The sequence below is a fragment of the Catharus ustulatus genome, chromosome 4 (genome assembly GCF_009819885.2).
Source record: "Catharus ustulatus isolate bCatUst1 chromosome 4, bCatUst1.pri.v2, whole genome shotgun sequence".
Lineage (NCBI taxonomy): Eukaryota > Metazoa > Chordata > Aves > Passeriformes > Turdidae > Catharus > Catharus ustulatus.
The window spans coordinates 69,009,815-69,024,573 of record NC_046224.1 but is presented as its reverse complement, the minus strand read 5'-3'; positions in this window follow the sequence as shown (position 1 = coordinate 69,024,573).

Below are 14,759 nucleotides of genomic sequence, written 5' to 3'. Positions count from 1 at the left end.
CTTGGCCCAGACACATTGCACAGAACATGCAGTGATTTGAAGGGAAAGAGAAGAAGGATGGCAGGAACTCAGCATCCCATATTTTCACAAGCCTCAAAAACATTGCGGGCGACGCGAGAAGAAAAAAGTACATGGCTTTAGTCCTGTCTGGAAACATGTGGCACAAACTGAGGCAGAGGAGATTAAACTTGGCTTTTCCCTATTTCCCCCCTCGTTTTTTTCACTCCCCTGCTCTTTGCTGGCATTATCTGGGCTGCTTGGTCCTCAGCAAACAACCGAGTAGCCAAAATATGGGCAGGATTCACGCCATAACCAAACCAGCCAATGAATGAAATGAGGCACTTGTTTCCTGGAGCAGAGGGAGGGGAAGGGGGGGATTTAAGCATTTCTGTGTGGTGTTGGAAACCCACCTGGAGCAGAAGCAGTCCCTCAGCTCACACAAACCACGGGCGCTACTCTGACGTCAATTGGCTGCTCTGCACCATCCCAGGGCTGACTGCAGCAGCACAAGCAAACAGCTCACCCGGCCAGGGGACACACAGTGAGAGGCAAGCTGGAGTCCTGCAGCCCTCACTTCTCCCCAGCATCACCCACAACTCTGTTTTCAGAGGCAAAAGGGAGCAGACCATGGCAGGTGTGTCTTGGGAAGTTGGCTGGCCATGAGGTTGCAGGGGATGGTGGATGCCAAAAATCGGAGGGTGTAGTGGGTCATGCTGCTGAGGCTGTTGGGACTCAGGGCCACCCCTGAGCTGTGGCAGTGCCCAGGCAGGCTGCCAGGGAGAGAGCAGGGCTCATGCTGCTACGTGAGAGGCAGGGCTTGCATCCACAGGGAGGCTGCTGGCTCCATGAAAGGGATGGCTGGTGTCCTCCGGCCTCTGTCCGGAGATCCTGTGGGAGAGGGCTTGGGAGAGCCCGAAAGAAGGATGAGAAAATTACTGAGATCATCTGCTCTCCCCTTTCACTCTTTCCACCAGGCTCCAGGCCTGAAGAGAGTGGGAGCAGGAGGAATTGGACTCCTCTCAGGGTGCTCCCTACAGCACCTGGCAGGAGGGAAAGGAGGCAGCAGCTCCTTCCCTGCCCTGTCCTGCAGCCACCCATTCCCAACCCTGAATACATCCCACAGGGGACACAGAGGCAGCTGCAACCCAAGAGCTGTGTCCCATCACTGCTCGTGGAACTTGGCAGCCCTGGCTTTGGGGGATGCAGCTGAGCCAGCCGTGGCAGGGTGAGTGAGGCTGGCTGCAGCCTGGGGAGCTCTGGGGACCACGCACGGCTGCTTTCCTGGGATGCATTTTTCAGCACTGGCAGAACAACTCGCTCCCTTTTTTTCTCACCTGAAAGACCTTTAGAATTCCAGAATAGGAGGTAGCTACAGCCCCTTTAAGCCAGCTCAGCTGAAGCTGCCCTGAGGTGAGCCCACAATGAAGACAGCCAGAATTGCTGATTGCCTCTGAAAATAAAAGCATCAGAGACCTGTAACTCCCATATCTCCTTCCCTAGCTGTCCTGAGGTCTGCTCAGGGGCTTGCCTTGTGTAGTGCAGCGCAGAACCCCCACTGAAGTGTCTGCTCTATCATTCCCATGATCAGCACTGCTCCTGGAGGAAGCAATGCTGTGTGGAGCCACAGGCTGGAGCTCAAAGGCACAGTGGAGAAAGGAGGCTGGACATGAGACATTCCCAAACCAGAACCAGTTTGCCCCCAGCATCTTTGCTGCTTCCAGAGACAAGACATGGGTTGAGATGGTGTGTTGTTATGTCTCTTCACAACACAGCTCCTTCTTGGAGACCCCTCTGTGGAGTTCCTGGACCTACATTTTAAATGCTGAAGTGAGGCATAAGCCTACCCTGGGATTTTAGTTTGAACCTGTTCATTTCCTGGGACAGTGGGACAATGTGGGTCCCTTTTCCCAAACCTACTTGTACAAGTTTTGGTTGAGATGCTCACCAAGAAGGCAGAGGATCCAGCTGATCCCCTGCAGTGATATTAGGAGACCCAGTTTTGAGGCACGGCAAATTCAGTGACCAACTGAGGGCCGTGGGCTTTGTGGGGAGGCAGAAACCCTGCAGGACAGGGACACACTGGGAGCACCAGCTGCCTGCAGAACCTGGGGGCTGGCTGGGACAAGCACAGCAGTGGGCAGGTGTTTCCATCAGCAAAACCTCTCAAGAGCAGCTACTTGCTAAAATAGATGCCACGCAATCAGCTGAAAAAGAAAGCGCCAGTGCCCAGCTGCCTGCTGCAGGCACAGCACAGAAACAAGTGGCTATTTTTATCAGGGACTGCCAAAGGCCATGGAAGGTGATGGGGGAAGCTGAGAGAGGTTTTCCCTCTGCAACATGCCAGGGCTGCATCCCAGAAGTCCCTTGTACACCTGGGCAGCCTGGCTGGCTGCAGGGCCTCTGCTCATCTCCCCAAGAGCTGTCACCCTCCTGCAAGCCCTGTCACCATCAGCTGCACCTTGTTCCTCCGGGGATGCCCTCACTGGCAGCGTCCCAAAGGGGATTTAAGAAACAAACCAAACCACCCACACTGTGCTGGCTGCTGAGAGTAATGAATCAGCCCCTCCTGTCTTTAATCATGGGATCAACCTCTGAGTGAACTTCTGTGTGTGTGGTACTTAGGAGTGGCCATTGCTCATCCCTGGGACACCATGGGGCTGGGGGCACCTCCCTCAAGCACAAGGCTACCAGTGCTTGTGCACAGCAGTGCCCTGGGGCGTGAGGAGTCCAAGCAAAGCCCCCCAAGACATTGTGCAAGCAGAGGGAATGTGTGGCTTCTGGGCACACTGGCTCTGGCAGCAGCACAGTGCATCCCATAGGCTCCTCTGGGCAAGCTGTGGCAGCACAACCCCAAGACTTACACCCCAGCATATGGAATCCAGCCCTCCCCCAAATGTCACCCCTGCCTCTGCAGGCACCACCCAAACCCACCTTCTGCTCCAGTGAAAGCCTGAGCATGGCTGTGTCATCTGCAAGGAGCAGGATGGCCCCAGTCTTCCAGCATTTCTGCTTGAAACTGGTGGGATTTTTCCCCTGTTTAGTGGCCACGTGTGTTGTGATAATCGCAGCAACCTAAGGCAAGTAAAAAAGAAAAAAATCTATGAGAAAAGGGGGAAAAAAGTAGAAATGTTGTTCTTCCTCCTCTTCTCCTCTAGGATACCCTACAGTCTCCATCCAAAATGCCCTTGCTGTACTCTCACAAGCAGCACAGTTTTTGGGAGAGGCTGGCACTCAGATGCTGATGGGAAAACCACCTTCTCTGGGATTGAGCCTGAAGTTCATCCTGTGGGATTAGAAGATTCACTGATGATAGCTACTCATTTCCATGGTGACTATTCCCTTCCACACACAGAGTAAATGGCCTGTGTGGCTCTGAGCAGCACAGGAGGCAAAGCTCTTCTGGGAAAACCAGCCCCAAAACATTTGGAGAGAGGAGAGGAGAGGAAAGAGGGGTAATGATTTCCCCATCATGGACCAAGCTCTCAGACTTGACAAATGCCCCTGCTGGGATCCAGACCCCAAGCAGGCTGTCACAGCTTGGTCCCACCAGCACAATTCCATGTGTGCTAACAGCAGAGCACAAACTCAGCTCTGCTACTGACCTCCAGCATGGTCCCAGAGAGCCATGGCATCTCTGTGCTCCTTTTCCCTCCCCAGGCTGCAAACTGTGGTTTTCATGTTTGCAAACAAGAGCGTGAATCATGTGGGGCAAACCCACTGGGCTTGGGGCAGAGTTTCTGATTTACACCACTGTAAATTACTGTCTCTGCTTTCAAAAAAAGTTGTTATTTTGTTGGACAGGGTCCCAGTAACTCTGCAAAGAAGGGAGAGGGAGAAATTCCTCACATATGAATTTCTTAGGATTTATTTTCCACTGAGCATCGTGCCACAACTTGCCTTGCACAAGGCTGTGCTCCTCACAAGGAGTGACAGAGGACATGAGTGACCTGCAGCTGCTTTGCCACCACCATCTGTCACCAGGGCCATGCAGAGAACCAGGCACGGACCAAATGGAGGCCACCCTCCTGCTCCAGGCTCCCAGGACAGGGCCACCAACACTACCCTGCCCTCCAGGTGAGCAGGGCAGGGCTGCTGTGTGGTGCTGAACATCAGTGTTTGAGGTATCTGCAGCTCACCTGCTATAAAAGACACGTGCCATGCTGGGTAGTGGCTCCAGAGCACTTGGGGTTGTACAAAAAAGGAATAAATTGGCTGCTTCTAAGCTAAGAAGGAGCTCACAAGGTTGCTTTGCACCAGTGCAACAGGAAGGTGGAAGAAATAAAAGGAGATACAGGACAGCTCACCAGTAAAATGCACATTTTGACCTGAGATATTAATTCATCATTTTAGGAGCAGGTCCAGCCAAAGTCACTTTGATTAAGAAAACTTTCCAAACACAGATTAGGGGTCAAATAAGAAGCTCAGCCATGAAAATACTCATGCTGGGTGGAGGATGAGGAGGGAAGCAGAACATCCTTGGGGAGGCAGGGCTGGTGGGGGAGGCACAAGCAGGAATCGAGGGCAGCCAGGGATGCAACACAATGTCCATCAGGCAAGATGGTTCTGGAATAAAGGTCACATCCCCATGGGATGACCCTCCTGCTGGGGCTGTCAGAGCTATCAGGAAGGCTCTGATTGCTTCTCCTTCTGAGAATCCATTTAGTTGTGGGTAAAAATTAGGACCTAGTCTACATCAATCTGCCATCTCTCATTGGTTAATTCACTGAAAGCGGTCTGAAAAAATACAGATAAAGACTTCCCCTTGTTAGTCACCTTCCAGTGATGTATAAATGCTCTGACAGACAGTTATCAGTGATATTGATTATAACTAGGACAGAAAATGAACAGGTGAGTGTGAAATGGAAAGTTATTCATAAAGATGCAATTGAAACAGAATCCATCCTGCAGGCTTAGGGGTTTAAGAAGGAAAAAATGCCTTTACTGTGTGTCTTTGCTCTCTGTGCTGAGGTTTGGATGCTTCCTCAGGAGCAGGAAGGCCACATCCCTGGAAACAAGAGGCTGAAATAAATAGGCAGCATGGCAACAGCTGAAAATAGGCATGAAAAGCAGCCAGAGAGAGACCCTCAGCCCAAGGCAGAGCAGTGCAGCTCCATCAGGCTGAGCCGGTGCTTGCTCAACTCTTTGCAGCAGGGCATCAACAGTAAATGCATTTTTAAATGGAAACTAAATCCTAACTGTGACAAATGTAGGTGCTTCTTGCAGTGCTGGGACATGGCAAAATGCCCCCACCACTGGTGGCTCCCCTCAGGGCACTGTTGGTGGCTCTGAGCTGAGACCTGGCCCCTCTGAGCACTGTGCCTTTGGGTCCTCCAGTTTGGGAGCTGCAAACTCTCGCTGCCACAACACTGAAGCCCTTTTGCAGGCTTGCCCTGTGCCAGAATCCCGTGGGAGGCTGTGCTCTGGCTGCTGGCCCCCAGCACCAGGCTCACTTTCCCCAGCCACACATCCTCAAGCCAGGCCAAGACCTAATTCGCTGGCCACAGGCTGGAGGTGGCTCTTGCTGGGGAGGAAAGGCTTTTGCCAGTTTGTTGTTAAATCACAGCACTGTTGGTGCCAGCATTAGGCTGTCTGGGACTAAATGCACAGGAACTACGTACCTAGGCTCTGCCAGACAGCCTGGGGCAGTGCAGAGGTGGGACTTTGAGCTGTGGCTGACTTGAATCCTTGCCCTGCTCAGCCTCTGTTGCTGTCAGATTCGTGACTCTCACCCTGGAGGTACAGGAGGGGCAGAAGACCTCTGGAGATGTGCTTTTAGATGTAGGAACCATTGAAGGGCTGAAATCCTTTTGCTGCTTTATCCCTTGGTGTCCAAGTCACTCCTCCTCATCCCAGCCAGAGCCAGCACTCCTGGCAAAGCTGTGACAGCACAGGGCTGCACATCAAATGGACAAGTGGATCCCAGGGCACCCCCAAGCCCCTGGGCTTGGAGCTGAATATCCCAGGAGGTCACCTGGTGGCAGGGATGGCATCTAGGTGGAGCCACGTCCCCCAGCAGTGCTGTGTACCTGTCCTTGTGGAGACGGAGATGCTCGGGGGCCGCCAGCCTTCCAGGAGCGGTTTAAACAAAACAGGAAGGCTTGTGAGCAGCTGTGGCTGCTGCACCACTTCTGCCAAGGCTCTGCTCCACAGGCATCAGCTGTGGGGAAAGGTTTAACCCGAGCTGCAGTGCCACATGCCCGGCATCTGTACATAAACAGCCTCCAAAATCATGAGGGGGTGTATGTAGCTCTTTCAGAGCCAACCGGATGGTTCCCTCACTTGACATGTCCTCGTCTTGAAACAACATCACTCTGTTGAATTTTGTGGCTTTCTGTGTGGAACAACATTAGCTCATCCAAGTCTGTGGTTTATTTGAAAATGAAATTCCGGTAAGCTTTTGTACCATCTGGCAGTGTCCAACCGAGAGGGGTTCAGCGAGAAACCGCTGCACACGTGTGCACAAACACACACACACACACCAGAAACACTGTAATCATCATAATCAGCAGTTGCAGGAAGCCTGGCATCGTCAGGGCGAGGGGAAGAGGGAGAAAATCAATGCCTGACTCCTCTGCCAGCCGTTTGCCTCCCGTGGGGCTTGGCTCCTTCCAGCAGAGGGCATTTTCCAAGCCATCCCTCCTGCACCGCTTCTGCCCCTTCCTTCCTCTGACGTGAACCTCCAAGTGGCTCCAGATGTAAATCAAACACAGCTGGGTGAGCTGCAAGCTGCCTCAAATTCCTTCCCAGCTGCTGCAGGTCGCTGCACTGGTTTTGGGGGAGAGGTTCTGATTTACATCAGCCTGGCCAGACACACTGGGAGGGCCTGAGGGATGCAGGAGAGCTCGGGATGAGGCTTGGTTGCTCCATGCAATAGCTGAAGTGTTCCATCAGATGGATTCCTTCCTGGCTCCTCTGGTCCAGGCAGGAAGCAGGACACATGGCAGATCCTTGATTTTTTGTACCATCCATCACACCCTTTCCCTCCTCCTCCCACATCTGTGTGCACAGAGGCCTGCAGCTGGCAGAGCTGAGAGGAGATGTGGCTATCACCCAGGTACACAGGAGAACACCAAGCATCATCTCCCCTGCAAGAGGGCTTGATGATTTCTTCTCCCTGGTATCCAGGGATAAGATGCATGGGAATGGTTCAAAGCTGTGCAGGAAAGGTTTAGACTGGATATTCGAAAGCATTTATTTACCAAGAGGGTGGAGAAACACTGGAGCAGACTTTCTAAAGGGGTGGTCAATGCTCTGGGTGTGTTTGAGAGGCACCTGGACAGTGCTCTTTACATCTTTTAGCCTTTGGTCAGCCCTGAAGTGCTCAGGCTGTTGGGCTGGATGATCTTTGTAGGTTCCTTCCAAGTGAAATATTCTGTTCTGTTCGATTCTACTCTATTCAATTGATTTCCTTAATTTCTTTCTGGTTTCTCCCTTCTTTCACACTCAGCTGCTCATGGGTGTGTATTCAATGTGTGTGTGATGGAAAAGGAATGGTGGGGAACACAAGACGCTGGTTGGGACAAGAAGGACAACTCACTGGGAAAGCCAAACCCAAAGTCCCCTGGAGCCAGCAGAGAGGTTTCCAGACATCCAGGAAGCACAGGGTGCCTACACACATTCACCTCTACAAAGTGGGGGATGGAGGGAAATTGATGTAGCTGCTTTAAAACAACCTTAAATTCCAGCAGAGATCTTCTTTTGAGAACAAGCAATGATAAGTCATCATCCCTGAAAGATTCAGATCCATGGAGGTCACACACTGCCCTGCTCTGAGGGGACATTTTCCAGCAGCAGCTCTGGTTTTGCACCACAGTTTACAACTGCAGGAACAGGACTTTTGATGTAAATTGTTCTGGATGTCCCCGTTCAGAACCAGCACTGCTGGATTTTGTCAGAATGCATCACATGCATTTAAAACCTGTGCATGTACACCTGAGAGTGTTTTTTTCCTGCATTGAACCTGTGACCCTGAGCTGGTGGAGGGCAGCCCCAGGGGCTGCTTTTGCCTGACTGCTTTGTCCCAGCTCCTTCCTCCACTCGACATCACGGGCACCAGCCTGGACCTGCTAACAAAAGCAAGAATTTGGACCACCTAAGAGCATTTCCTGTGATCCCAAAATAAACTAAATCTAAAATAAAATAAAATAAAATAAAATTAAATTAAATTAAATTAAATCCACAAAGGCTTTACACCCTGGCAGCACAGGATTTCCAAAATGTGGCCCTGGTGAGGCACTGCACTGGCTGGGAGGGCTGACATGCTGCCATAATCCTGCTCTAATTCTTTTTTTACAAGGATTTTTTTTTTTTTTTTTAATATATATATAGTTTTGCCTCCGGCATATGCTGTACTAGCGTAGCAGCTCTTCAAGCACCACGTTTTCCAGTGAAAGTGTGAGTGACAGCACCTAAAAACAGCAGCTGTTACATAAATAAGGCTGGCACTTCCCTGCAGTGGGGACAGGGGGTTGACAGGGACATCACTGGCCTGGACAGAGGGGGACAAAGTTGGGGACACCCCCCTGGTGGCCACCAACTCCCCAGCCCTCCCAGACTGTCACCTCCCCGGGGCAGAGGCTGCTGTTTGTCACCGGTGACGTTCCTGTCACTGCCATCCTATAAAACAGCAAATGGATAAAAAGAATAACTAAAATATGGATGTGTGGTGTCTCACAGTTCTTTTGTTGATGCTGTGTGTAAGGATTAAAGTGGCCATTGTTCCAGCAGGATGTATGGTGTGTCTTAATGAGCAGCTTAATTATTTTACTTAGCAGGAGATGGTCAATAAAGTATTAAGAGGACAAATTTGGGACTTGCTTTCCTTTCATATTATGCAAGATGCAAAAGTTGATTTGTACTGCCTGTAAATTTGCTGTATCTCAGCATGCAAGTACTCCTGAATAATTTAGGCTTTCTTTAAGAAAGCATGCGATATACCCAGAAAAGATTAATATTCAACAAACGTCCATCATCCAAGCAAACAAATTTTTTTCTTTTTTTTTTTTCTGAAAGTGTACTGAGTTTCTCATAAATTCCTTTAATGGGACAGAAACCATCCTGGTTCTTCTTCATAAGGCTTGTCTGCTTGCCTCAGGTCATGAATGTGACATAAAAACTTTGCCTGCATAAAGCTTAAAAATGTTTGGCCCCTTGGAAGTACAAGTGAGGATGTTCTTTGAACGCTCACCCAGACCCAAAAGGGAATAACAAAGAGGACAGCAGGAGGAAAGCTGGGATCTGAGGTCATGTTTGAGTTTGTAGGAGATGGCAGAACCCTGGGTGGACACAGCTTTGCTCACACACCCCTTGTGTCAGCGGACAGGAGCAGGGTGAGGTCACTGAGGCACTCCCAGGGTGTGCATCCAATTTTGTAACTTTTCTGCACATTGTAATGTGGCAGTCAGGAAACAGGACTCCCACACTTCCATTTTGAGAGTGGAATTCACTGAAACACAAGCAGGAGGACTCAAAGTGCTGTGCTTCAGGCTCAGGTATCAGCAAGAGAAGGTTTTATCTCTCTGACACACCTGCAGCTGATACATCTGTCAGTGCATCAGCCAAGGTGTGTGATTCACCCATAAATAACTGGGTAAAAAAAAAAAAATCACCAGGTTGGGATTATAAAACAAGCATCAGCTTTAAAATGTGTGCCTCTGTTCATAAACCCAGGATTTCTGCTAGGAAACACCTCCAGCACAACATAAATGGTCATTGATTATGAATTTTGGCAGAAGCTCAAGTTTTTCTGAAGTCTGAGGTGGTCTCAGGTAGCTCAACCTCCTGGGACATGAGAACCAGGTTTGTGTTTTGAACCTGGAGCTCAGCTTTCTGTATGATGCATTTTTTTGGGCTTGGAACAGCTGGCAAAGGATGGATTTCAGATTGTGAAGTCACAGGGGCAGACATCAAGTCACAGCAGGGAAGAGCTGCTCTCTAAAAACTGCTGTTCTAAAACCAAATGCCCAAGACGTTGATCATTACAGAGGGTAACTCTAAAGGCTGGAGGGAATGAATTGCTCCTTAGAGGTGATATGGTCCCACAGAGGAATCCAGGCAAACAGCTCTGCAATAAATGATGCTGCTCAGCACTTTTTGGAGAACCAAATGAGTTCCCCTAGCTACAGGCTGAGCCTCAGAGCATCTTCAGCCACTTCAGCTTCCCAGGATGAGCTTGTGGACACAATGCCTGTTTGGAAGGCCCAAATATCCCTGTAAAAGCAATGGTTGAACCCCTTGCCTCATCCTACCAGTCCTTTAATTTGAGACATTTCTTGCCTAGGGCATGACTCTGCAGCCAGAGCAGATCCTGCCTGCCCAGCATCCCCTGGTCTCAGCCTAAGAGCAGCAGGGTCAGCTGGGAAGGAGTTAGGAAAGACTTGAAGTGAGGGAGCAGAGAGAACCCCTCTCTGGTCTCTTCTTTCTCTAAACTACCACTAATGGAAATTTAGAGAAAGGAGAGTCTCTGGGAGCATCTTGGAAGCCGGGGCTTGGTATTTTACTGAAGTGCTGCACCTGACAGGAAGGATATAAACACAGCCATAAAAGATACCCCAATGTCTAGCCCCTTCATGACAAGTTGCAAAGACAGGTAAGATTATTTATTTCAATAAATAATCAAGAAGTGTCTTCAATCAAGTGACAGCTTGTTCCCATATTGTAATTAAGTTTGAAGCTCAATTACTATTGTCTAAGTCAATGACATAGACAGGATTATTACAGAAAAATCCCCAGAGATGCCAAGATCAGTACAGAGGAGTGGAAATGAGAGTTCAATGTAAAGCTGAGTGTAGCCCAGGCCAGATCCTGCTGCTGGGCTGTACCCTGGAGGCAAACATCTGTCATGGAATTGCCAAAAATCCTTTCTCCAGCCTGCAAGGGGAGGTGCAAAGGGAGCTAGCCCTGAGAAAATCAGTGCAAGCTGGACATCAGCTTCTGGGACTGGATGGGCCAGCAGTGGGCACTGGCCCCAAACCCCCTGTGCTGGGCAGCACCCAGAGCCCCAGGGCAGCAGGGGAGGGGGGATTCTGCCCCTCTGCCCCGCTCTGCTGAGACCCCCCTGCAGGGCTGCACCCAGCCCTGGGCCAGCACAGCAAGGACAGGGAGCTGCTGGAGCCAGAGCAGGGACACCAAGGGATCAGAGGGATGGAGCAGCTCTGCTGGGAGCAAAGGCTGAGGGAATTGGGATTGTTCAGCCTGGAGAGGAGAAGCCTTTGGGGGGAACTCATTGCTGCTTTTTCAGCATTTAAAGGGGACTTAATAAGAAAGACAGGGGCAGAATTTTAGCAGGACCTGTAGCAATAGGACAAGAGGTAATGGTTTAAAAGCAAAAGAGAGTAAATTTAGATTAGATTTAAGGAAAAAATATTTCACAGTGAGGGTGCCAGAAGAGGTGGTGGATGCCCCACCCTCAGAAACATCCACGGTCAGGTTGGATGGAGTTCTGAACAACCTGATGTGGTTGAAGATATCACTGCTCATTGCAGGGAGGTTGGGCTGGATGACCTTTAAAGCTGCCTCCCAGCCCGAATTATTTGGTGCTTCTGAGACTCTGCAGTCAGTGTCTGGGCTGTGGCTGTGCGGGAGCTCCAGCTCAGACGTGCATTTGCATTCTGTGAGCTCGTTATCCTGCTGAGCTCCTCTCCTCTCCTTCCCCAGCTCTCCTTCCCCACCGGGCTGTTTGCTCCAGCTGCAGCAGAGCTGCACACCCACACAGGGCAGTGCTGCAGGGGCACAAACCCTGGCACTGGCAGGGCTGGGGACCTCCTGAGGTGATGGAGCAGCTCTTCCATCACTCCATGAGGACAGCACTGGACACTGCTGGTGTCCAGCTCGCAGCTGTTTTCCCTCAGCCCAGCTCTGGTTACTGCCCAAGAGCTCCACTTCATCCTTGCAGCTTCCAAGTCCTTCAGCTGCTTCTCCTGTTTGTGCTGAGGGATGAGGGAAAGCACCAAAGCCCAAACTGTGTGTTCCCACCCCAGGGGACAAACAAGGAGAGCATCATTTACTTGGCTTGCATGTAATGAAATAATTTTAAAAGTGTCTTTAGTTTTGGAGAACCTGGGTGGTAATCCTAAACACAGGGGTTTAGATGTCACACTGCTGGGATGCTGCTGCAGCCAGCTCAGAGCCTCAGTGCAGCTTAAACTAAGGGCCCTTTTGACCATGGAGAACTTTTTGGAAAGTGGGGATGGTTTTTCTCCCCCTCCCCATTTGAATTTATTCATGAAGTTCAAAAGGAAATGCTGCCTCGGAGCTGCCAATACATGTCTAAGATAATGAATATACTTTTCACCAAAAAAAAAGCGTGGTGCTGATGAAATTACTGCTCATACACACAAAAATCCCCATTATAACGCAATCCAGAAGTTACATGATAATCTCATTTCTTAAAAAAAAAAAGTTTTGTTTCCTTTACCCCTCCTTGCCAAGTGGTGTCCTGTTATGAAGGAGTTTCCTGCTCTTGCCTGTTCGTGTTCCAGGTGTCACAGCTTTACTTTTCACCCCAGCTCTGCATGAAGCAACACCACCCCTGCACAGAGCTTTTCTTAAGCCCTTTCCACTCCTGCTGTGAGTTCCCAGTGTGGGAAGTCATGGGCTTGACCAGCTGCTCCTGGCCAGCCAAGGTGACCATGGGTGTGCTCGGGGCCCTGCTGTCTCTTTGGGCTCACCACCATCTGTCCTGGTGGTGGGCACACATCCTGACACTCCAAACTTCCCAACTTGGGCTTTTCTCCCCTGAGAGCAGCTTCTCAGTGCTGGGGATCACCTCCAGGCACCAGGAACCAGCCCAGGCCCCATTGTCTCCTCCACACTTCATCCTCAGCCAAGGAAAGTGCCAATTAGTGCCAGCTGTCCTGGACTGCTCCTTGCAGGCCTGAGAGCTGGGCCCCCTCTCTTGTCTTCTCTTTGTAGCATCTGACTCCCTCAGTCCTGCCATTTATGTCCAGAGATTTCCTAAAAAAAACCCCAAGCATAAAATCTTTATTCAGACAGTTTGATGTTCAGTGCTCTGCTTTGTTTCATATGTTTGAAGTGTAATAGATTATTAAAATAGAGTAATGTGGTAATAACTCCCCATACTGTGAGGGTGTTCAGAAGCCAGGACAGTCTGCCCTGGGGCATTTGCAGCCCTCTCACCCATCTGCACTTACTGGTCCTTGGCTGCTGCCTGAGTCTGGCACAACCAGCAAGAGAAAAATCAAGAGGCATCTCCTAAAACGAAATATTTCTGGTTTCAGATGGTCACCAGCACCATGGTGCCACCAAAGAGCAGCAGCACAGTTCCCAGCACAGGTTAGCTCATTTAGCCATCATTCCCAAAAGCTGAGGGTCTCAGCTGGAGTTTAGGCCATCCCACAGGGCTGAGTGTGTTGATCCATGCCCATCCTCTGCTGTGCAGCTGTGTTTGAGCCTGACCTGGAATGTCTGTGCTCCTGGGAGGTATCACTCCACCTGGAGGGGCACCAGGGCACCCTTTGGCCATCCTACCCTGCTGGGACTGCAGGACTCAGGCGGTGGCTTTGTCACCTGGGCTGGTTTGAGCTCAGGCTGTCCAAACCAGCCCGAGTTCTAAGCAGCAAATCCCTGCAGGGTCACAGCACAGGGCCCTGCACAGAGTCAGGCAGAAAAGACACAGGTGGAAAGATTTCACCATAAAGTAGGAGGCAAGGAAAACAATTCTTTTTTTTTTTGTCTGAAGCCATAGCTTCACCAAACACCTGGCAGTAATTCCCAATTCCCAGCTACCAGCCAGCCCCTCCAGACTCACAAGTGGCACGTGGAAAACACCGCAGCCGGTCATTTGGCCATAGCGTGTTTGCAATTTATAGCTGACTTCCTCAGAGCCCTGCTAAGTCACTAAGCAGCCTTGTGGTCTGAGCAAAGGTTTAGGAGCCAGGAAAATCTGGGATGAATCATTTGCACTGGTGACCTGAGAAAATCAGTTGACCTCCTTGTGCCCAGGCTGTGAGAGTGGCCACCAGGAGCCCTCCAGCTAAGGGCAAGTCCCTGTCCCTGGCAGCAATCCTGGGACACATGGGGTGTGTCCCAGAGCCAGGATCCCACTGAGCTGCAGCCACTCGGGCTCCCTTGGTGGCAGCCCCAGCCCCGAGCCCTTTGAGGGAAGATTTTCAGAGATTTCTGCGTGTTGCAGCTTGGGACTCGCTCGCTTCCCTCCAGTATCTGTCTGGATTTTGAATAGCTCATATAATATGTTATAAATGACAATTAAAACATAAAATGAAGAGGGAAGCAGATGGCTTCAGGCAACATTTAAAAATACCAAGACTATTTCTAAATGCAGATCACCAGATCCAAAACAGCCCTGGGCAGACTTAGCTGAAGGTTATTTGCTGGCCTGGCTGAAAGGACGTGTGTGGTCTCCACCAGCTCTCAGAAGATGCTGTTAATAGGACATTTTCTGGCAAAGGCAGGAGGGGACACCTGGGACATGGGCAGTGCTGGGGACACAGACCTTCACCCTCTCTTTTGAGGGAGGAGCAGTGACAGAGGCAGGTTGGATATTCCCTGTCCCTAAGGAAGGTGCTGTGCTCCAAATTCCCATCCCTCTTCTTAGGACGTGGCTGCTCAGACCACGGGGATTAGCTGCCACAGAAATATCACAGCCACATCACACTGTCCCAGCAGTGACACAGCTTTGTTTCCTTCCCTGCCACCTTAGCTGACATAACTTCTGCCTCCAAATATTTGGCAGGATGGGGAAAATTACAGAGAGCCCATAAGATAACTTGTCGCTTGCC